The sequence below is a fragment of the Microtus pennsylvanicus genome, chromosome 2 (genome assembly GCF_037038515.1).
Source record: "Microtus pennsylvanicus isolate mMicPen1 chromosome 2, mMicPen1.hap1, whole genome shotgun sequence".
NCBI classification, from domain to species: Eukaryota; Metazoa; Chordata; class Mammalia; order Rodentia; family Cricetidae; genus Microtus; species Microtus pennsylvanicus.
Window position 1 is genome coordinate 89,494,333 of NC_134580.1, and position 9,116 is coordinate 89,503,448.

The 9,116-nt window shown below is 34.3% G+C and overlaps 1 pseudogene; it reads left to right on the forward strand.

Annotated features, from left to right (window-relative positions):
• The first annotated feature begins 6,341 nt into the window (after nt 1–6,341).
• Nucleotides 6,342–7,313, forward strand: LOC142844977 (olfactory receptor 4F3/4F16/4F29-like; annotated as a pseudogene).
• Nucleotides 7,314–9,116: the final 1,803 nt, after the last annotated feature.

Sequence of the window (9,116 nt, forward strand, 5' to 3'; positions counted from 1 at the left end):
AGACTATCTTGTTTTCTCCATCTATGGTGATTGAAAGTTTTGCTGGGTATAATAGTCTGGTTTGGCATCCATGGTTTTTAGTGTCTGTATAATACCTGTCAGGACATTCTAGCTTTCAGATCTACATTGATAAGTCAGGTGTTATTTTGATGGGTCTGCCTTTATATATTACTTAGCCTTTCCTTTACAGTTGTTTCTTTATTTTATATATTTTATGTTTTGATTTTTATGTGATGAATGAATTTTTTGGATCCATTCTATTTAGTGTTCTGTATGTTTTTTGTATTTTCATAGGTATTTCCTTCTTCTCGTTGGTACAGTTTTTTTCTATGATTTTGTTGAATATATTTTCTGTGACTTTGAGCTGCTATTCTTCTCCTTCTATACCTATTATTCTTGTGTTTGGTCTTTTAATGATGTCCCAAATTTCCTGGATTTTTGTGTTATGACATTGTTTCCCTTAATGTTTTCTTTGACTGATAATTGTATTTCTTTTGCTTTTTCTGGCTTTGGATGTCTAGGTTTTCCTTTGTAGGAATACAAGGTTCTGTTGGTACCAGATTGCTCTTCAGGTTGTTGAATATATTCTTGCATTGGTGTTTACCCTTCTGTTAGTCCAATTTGTACAGGTAGTGTCTTTGACTCTTAGTTCAAGTTTTGCAGTTGGTGTCTGTGTCTCAGTCATCCTGTCTTGGGCCAATCTGTGCAGCTACTGTTTGTTTTAGGGAGTGGCCCTTGGTTCACTCTGTGTAGTTGCAGTCTGTTTGCTGCTGGTCACTCACTTATGGTCAGTTCTGTGGAATCACAGTCTGTATCTCAGGGGGCTTCTGAGGTCACAGGAGATGAGTAGGCTTGTGATTGAAATGGAACACATAGATTGCAGGACCTGATAGGTAGTGCTTGGGTACCCTGCCTATAGGAGGTTTGCCCTTGTAGCTGAGGTGTGGAAAGTGCCCATGCTTTGCCTAGGGCATAGATACTGGGCTGACCAGCTGAATTGTTGGTCACTCACCTCTTGGTTTGTTCTATGCAGTTGTAGTCCATGTCTCATGATGTTGCTGAAGTTGCCTGGGATTTGTGGGTTTGGAGATGAAGTATTACTTGTCAATGCTATGCATTTTATGGTTGCTCTGGAGCAGGAAAATAATATGTAAATTTTGTAGAATAAAAGATTAAATTGGAGTATAGAATGTCACAGATTCCTTATCCTGAACACACACACACAAACACACACATACACATGAACAATTTTAGATGGCTTTTCTAAGTAAAAGAAAGAAGGAGATGACATCTATATCTACAAGACATCAGGACAATTTTTCAGGAGAGTCTTCTCCCTACTTAGGTGATTCTAATTTGTGGCAAATTGTCATTAAAACCAATCATAATGTACATATTCTCTCTGTCTCTCTGTCTCTCTGTCTCTCTCTCTCTCTCTCTCTCTCTCTCTCTCTCTCTCTCTCTGTCTCTCTCTCTCTCTCTCTCTCTCTCTCTGTGTGTGTGTGTGTGTGTGTGTGTGTGTGTGTGCATATACAATGCAGTATTTTCCCCATTGTGGAGAAGAAAACATAAACCTGTATTGTGAATGTATACACATACATTGCTGGCCTAACTTGGAAGAGACTGTCCACTGAAAAATATCTAATAAAGAAATCTGCCAATTATGTGGATGCAATTTGGACTCTAATTTAGAGTGGGGACTGGAAACATGAGTTTTAGAATTTAGGGATTGTTTTGGTGTTCTTTTAACAATCTCTGATAAGTGATTTTCATACATTGTAAACAAATAATGATACATATAAAATGTATCATGTCAAGATAGATGGTTATTTAAGTGAAACTTTTTTCAGTTTTTAAATAGATAATACTATGTAATACAAATCCTGATGAAGGATAAGATGATCTTACGGAAACTGTGTTATTAGAACAAATCTTATGAAAACATCTGGCAATGACATAACTACTCATTATATGGCCCAATGCTTTCCTAATTTGATATTATTTTCCCAACTCTGTTCATCTCTCAGATTTAAGAAGACAAAAGTTACAAATATTTCACCGCTCCAGTTACACTCATTTTCCTTTTCTCTCGTATTTGTGGATTTATTAAGCAGCAGTCCACACCCTTGATACGAGTACGCCATTCTTTGTTGCAGCCATTTCCTTACAAGTTGTAGAAAATCAAATCACAGTATAGTTCACTGTTCCTACACCCTTACTGTGCTGTGGTACTCATTGGAAATAAATCTATTTTTGTCTACATTCATGTTTATTTACTTGTAAAACAGTTTATTAGATGATGTTCTACCGTCTGTTCTTTGTATAAACTGTGAAACTCTTCTTATATAGTAGCAACATTCTTTCAGGGGGTTGTAGGAATTGACATGTGTGGAGCATTGTTTCTTTGTTATTCTTAGTTAATAGATATTGTGACATTGTAGTTATAGGTCACAGTTTTACTGAAAATGAGGACTTCACACAAATTCTTCTTCTTAAACTACACTATAATTAAAATATTTGTTTGATTTAACTCTGTGATGTTAGGTATACTTTGAGAGAATATTTATCTATTATTAAAGAATAATAGCAGTGAAAATTTTCTACACTGAGCAGGATCTCACTATGTAGCTCTAAATGTTTTGAAAGTCACTATTTAAGGCTGGCTTAAAACACACTGAGATCTAGCTGATTCTGCCTTATGATTTCTGAGATTAAAGGTGTTTGCCACCATGTTAACTTTTAAACTTTCAAATTCATGTAGTTTAATGATACCATAATAACCCTGGTTTCTTTTGTTCTTCTCCTTAATATTATACTGTGAGCTACAGAAATTCTGTGGTCAAATAGACCAAAACACAATACTCTAGAGAAAAGGATTCTATAACCACATGATGCTTTTAAATTGCTATGTTTTTAGAGTATACCTTGTCTGTGACCTCTTGAGGTACATATAATTAGCTTCTTATCTCCCTAATGGAAGATTCCATGTGGCATTTTATGTGAGGGCACACAGAGAATCTTGACTCTGCTAAGATGATGTTGTTATCATTCAGGTAAAATGCATGGCTGAAATTAAACTTAGCAATGCGTGGGTGGCTAATTCTTAGATGCAAATTTGTGCTTGGAATTACTGTGAACAAGAGTCACATCCTAAAGGGCTTGAGGAAGACCACCAAAGTAGAGAGAAGTAAGGAAAAGGAATTTAACGCACATGAGGATAGCTGATTAACAGCAACTGAAGTATTGGCAAAGGCTAAGTTACCGACTGCCTATGAGCTAAAACCACATTGTAAATGGCCTTGAGAAGTCAAACAACCTTGTAACATTTTCTACTAACTTTATGTAGAAATATAATTAATCATTCTTTGTCCGCTTATAACTGGTTGAATGAATGATATAATACCTACAAACTGGTAACTAATGAAATACCAATGATACTTATAATCATTTGCGGTTTTCTGTTTTCTTACTTTTAAAAATAGGTTGAGTGTGAACAACTCACCTTCTACAAAATGTTTGATGGATGTTCTGTAAAACAGATGCAAATTTGTGAGAGATTTTCATGCTTCTCAGATTGGAAGAGTGTTATAAAAACCTGACCAGAAGTAAATTTTAACATGACAACAAAAGCCTCAATGTTGAAAATATATGTTGTGACAAAATGTCATTTTAATTTCAGAACAAAATGGTATTTAAAATATAAAAGGTTTAATTATTTTCTTGCTCTCATCTGTGGTATAAAATATAAAGTTTGAATGTTTGAATTAATTTCATTCTGATCAGTGTTCTTATTAGGAAGACTAAAGATGTATGAGGTGACTTTTACCTAATTATGTATTTGAATAAGATACAGAGCTATTTATATCTCCCAAACTATTAAATAAATGTAGTCATGTCTTAAATTAGGTCAACCATATTTGAAAAACTTTTTTCAGTTTTTAAATAGATAATACTATGTAATACAAATCTTGATGAAGGATAAGATGATCTTACGGAAACTGTGTTATTATAACAAATCTCATGATTTAGGTTTCTTTGGATTTAGGAATGCTTTGAAAATATAAGCATAGTGAAAATACAGACAGATTCAACTGTGGGGAATAAGTTCATAATTTAAATATTTTTGCCTATTTTACAGTAAGCTTTCTCAATTTTCTATCCCTATTATACACCAACTTTTCAAATTTCATAGTCTTCCTATGAACATTCTACATGACCTAGATTTAGATTTTTTCTTCATTCTTATTTATCCCTTTATTACTGCTTTTTGAAGAGTGAGAATAATTTAGTGTTTGGAAGAAAATTACCCCAGGGAAGACAATTTTTTAAATCTCAGCAGTACTTTAGGGGAGGAAGGAGAGAGAGGGGCAGAAGAAAGATAGAGACTGAGAAAGAAGGTAAGAATGTGAAGGAGAGAAAAAGAGAGAGAGAGAATTAGTTAAGGTGACATGGAAATCAAGTACATGAAGGGAAAAGAACTTTAAAGAAAGAGTAAGGAAGCCCTGAGAACCAGAGGAAGTATGCTTAAGACAGGCTTAGGGCAGAGTTAGAATTCCTAAAGAAAAGATTACAGTTCATTTTCTTTATCATTTCATAATTCTATCCAATCTTTAATATTATATAATCATGTCTATTTTGTAGTTTTAAAAAACATAGAGAATTTTCAAATTTCATTAAATATGTATTTATTTTTCCCTCATTTTCTAGGTTTTCAGAGTCTAAACTTTGGTATGCACTAATGAGAAGACAGATGTAAATTGAGCTGTATAGAGGTTGCTGTTTGAGAAATGAACCAATGAATTCAATTTTTATTGAGTACTAAACATATATATGATGTTCTATGAGAACAAATGCACCAATTTCACATTTGATATGTTGTGTTGTATTCTTGTTGAAATGATGTGAATAATGTAATGTATTCATTAATGGGAGACGAGTAGTACATTTTGAAACATATTTGCCCATGGTAGTGTGATGCCCTCTGCTTATTCATATTCATTAATGTTTTTGAGTAATCTCATGAATTGGTCACTGCTATGAGCAAGAGGAAGAAATGCATTTTTATGTTAGAATTAATTAAATATCCACAGATGTAGCTCTTAACTATTGTGGACATGATAAGATATTTATGTCTGCCTCACTCTGTCCTGCCCAGTCCTTACTGAATGCATGACTGTGATCTGTGTTTCATTCCTATAACTTCACTGAAGTAACCATTTTAATTTGTTTAACAAAAAGAAAACTCAAGGTTGACTGCTCAGCATCTTTTCAAATGGTAGACAGCACATAGCTGATTAATCACGGTTCCTGAATATAAAGAAAAGATGATGTCTGCTATGCTGTTTCTTCTCTAAATAAAATAAAACTACAAATAATACAAATCATTTCACAGGATTATGATAAAAGGATTCTTACATTTTTTTGTTTTTATATCTGTGCCTTTACAATTAACGTGTCTACAAATGTTAAATGAACAAAGGTTGTTCACCATAATATTAATTTTTAAGAGTAATAGTACAACAAAATGGGAAACATATTCATATAATGTTTTCTTCTGTTTATATACCCTTAAGGTGAGAATTTTTATATTATATGGTATTTCTCTTTTAATCATTTGCATCTCTTCTCTTGTCTTCTTTTTTATACTTTATACCCCAGCCCACTTCTCTTTTTGTATTATACTATTAAGGATAAAGCCAATATAAAGAAATAAATTGTTAGACAAGCACACCTATACTGTGCTGCAAATTTATACTGTACTTCAGTTTTTGAAAACTTTCCATACTTTTTTCTTTAATGAATGTGTTAATTTAAATGTCATCAACAGTTTGTAAAAATATTCTCTTTTTAAAGGTTCATTTAAAAATTACTTGTATGTGTTCTTGAGATTAAGTTCATGTTTCATGTTTGTGGAAATTTATGGAAACCAAGAGGTGTCATTTGACTTTGGGGAGCTAGAACTCTAGGCTATTTTAAGCTACTTGAATGGAGGTTAAGAACAAAACTAGGGTCTTTTGAAATAATAGCAAGTGCTCTTAACTGATGAGTCATCTCTCCAAGCCCTAATATCCCCTTTTAAAATCCATCAAACCTTATTTTCTTTTGAGTTTTGATAAAAACTTTTGCTACAGGTGTTAAGTCATAATTCAAACTAATTTATAAATTTCAGATTATTGATTGTGTATAGAACTTCCTTCTCTCACACTACTTACATTAAAGTCAGTTTCAATGCTGCAGTAAAATAGATTTTCATTACTAGGAGATTCTCCTATTCTATTTATAAAATTATAATTTACAGTTTCTCACATTTCCTCCTTCAGGTAGTACTGCAAACAAAGCCAATGGAAGGAAAGAATCAGTCTGTGGTGTCAGAATTTGTGTTCCTGGGACTCACCAAATCTTGGGACATCCAATTATTCCTTTTTGTGTTCTCCTCCATGCTTTATGTCACAAGCATGACAGGAAACTCCCTCATCGTGTTTGCTGTGGCTTCTGACCCTCATTTACACTCTCCCATGTACTTTCTGTTGGCTAACCTCTCCTTCATCGACCTGGGTGTTTCTTCTGTTGTGTCCCCCAAGATGATTTATGATCTGTTGAGAAAGCATAAAGTCATCACTTTTGGAGGATGCATCACCCAAATATTCTTCATTCACTTCGTTAGTGGTGTGGAGGTGATTTTACTCATAGCCATGGCCTTTGACAGATATGTGGCCATATGTAAACCTCTCCATTATCTGACCATTATGAGCCCAAAGATGTGCATCTTGTTTTCAGTGGCTTCCTGGGTGGCTGGCTTTATCCATTCTCTCATTCAATTGGCTTTTGTAGTAAACTTACCATTTTGTGGACCAAATGTTTTGGACAGCTTCTATTGTGACTTTCCTGGGTTCATCAAACTTGCCTGTGTAGATACATTCAGTACATACAGACTGAAATTACTAGTCTCTGTCAACACTGGATTTATGTCTGTAGGTTCCTTCTTCATACTGATCATTTCCTATATTATCATCATATTTACTGTTCAGAAACATTCTACAAGTGGCTCCTCTAAGGCCCTGTCTACACTTTCAGCTGATGTGACCGTAGTGGTCTAATTCTTTGGTCCTGTGATGTTCATCTACACACGGCCTTCTTATTTCACACACTTGGATAAATTTCTGTCCATATTTGAGGCAGTTGTCACCCCCATTCTGAAACCTGTGATCTACACATTCAGGAATCAAGAAATGAAAAAGGCAATGATGAGAGTATTTAAACATATAGTGGGCTGTAGACAAATAATTAAACACTTGCACTCTGATCATTCTTAATTGCATATAAATGTTCATTGTTAACCAGTATTAAAGAAAAATATTTCCTTGAAAATATTGGTATGCTTTGTCACATTCATATATATTCTGCTTTGTCTTATACTTAGTAAGAATGACAATATATTATTTGCTTAAATTGTAAAAATGTAACAAATCTAAATTCATATGCAATAATATTTTCTTGAAGAAAGCTCTTAGACACAGCCGAGGGGATGTTGTTTTGAAGACTTCAGGTAAAGGAATATTTTCGCTCTACTTTTCCAAGAATTATTCTCTTTAATTATGTTTCTTTGTATTCTATATGTGCAAGTGCCTCAAATACTTGTAAGCAGAATTCAAGAAATACCAAATATTATTTGTTAGGACTCATTTAGCTTCATTCATATTTACAAGGGTGGTCCAACATGCTTAAATCAATAAATGTGTTTTATCACATGAAGAGTCTCAAAGTCAGAGACTGCATGATCACATCTGAAAATGTAGAAAAACAACCTTTAATCCAGTTCATGATTTCATGATTACAGTCATGAATGAGCTATTATTAGAAGGGAGCTTTCTCAACACAATAAAAGCTATACTCTATAAATTAACAACTAACAACATGGCAAATGAAGAAAAGGTTTTGTGACACTTTATTTAAAATCAGAAGAAAGATATCCTGCTGTTATTCAATAATAGGATTTGATTCTTAACTAGAGCAATAAGACAACAGAAAGTATTAAAATGGTATTGAAACTCTGAAACTGTCAGTGGAGAAAGTGCATAGGTTTATTTGGTACTTTTGTTGCTGTGACAAATACCATGAACAAAAGCATCTAATGGAAGGGTTTGTATTGACATATGTTTTCAAACGGGAAGCCTATAATGAAAAAGAAAGCATTGCAGCAGGTGTTGCAGGAGGAAGCATGCTCATCTAGCTACCAATAACACACAGATAGAAGAGAATGAACTAGAAGTGAAATTATAATCTTTCATGACCCCTTGGAAATGCAGCTCCCCAGGAAAATTTGTGTTCTATGAGTTCCATAACCCTCCAAAACAACATTGCTAATACTCCAAGTGCTCAAATACATGAGCCTATGAGAGGCACTTCTATTCAAACCCCTATAGTAGTCCACAATAAGAGACAGACTTCCTAAATCGTACCCTGGATGCTCGAGAAATAAAGCCAACAGTCGGCAAATGAACTTTTTGGAATTTAAAAGCTTTTGTTCAGCAGATAAAATTGTTAATTGAGTGACGAGGTAGTCTACTACATGGGAGAAAATCTTCCCAACATATATATCTGACAGAATATTTCTATCTAGACTACATGCAGAACTAAAATCTGTATGAATAAACAACTTAATAAAAATGGGCTACAGAGCTAAACAAAGTTCTCAGAAGAAAAGTTTCAAAAGTTTATAAATATTTTGGATGATATGGAGCCTGACTGTCCTTCTTCTATCACCAGGCTTGGCTCCTAGTGGTGATACTGGGATACTAACCCAGCCACAAAACCTTAGACCCACAACCTGTCCTGCCTGGCACAATGGTGGATCAGAGCTAGTGGTAGTGGCCATCCAATTCTGAGGCCTAAGTCACAAGAGAAAGCACTTCTCTGACACTGCCTGGATGGCCATGAATTGGAACCTGGATGGCTCCAAAATCTGGAAAGAATCAAACGTAACTGGGAAAAAGTCAGTAAAATGATTTCTAATATTATTCCGCCATAAGCAAAGGTTGTTGTCTAGCCCATTTGTCACCAGGGAGGCTTTCTCCAGCAGATGATGGGAGCAAATGCAGAGACCAAGTGCTTGGTAC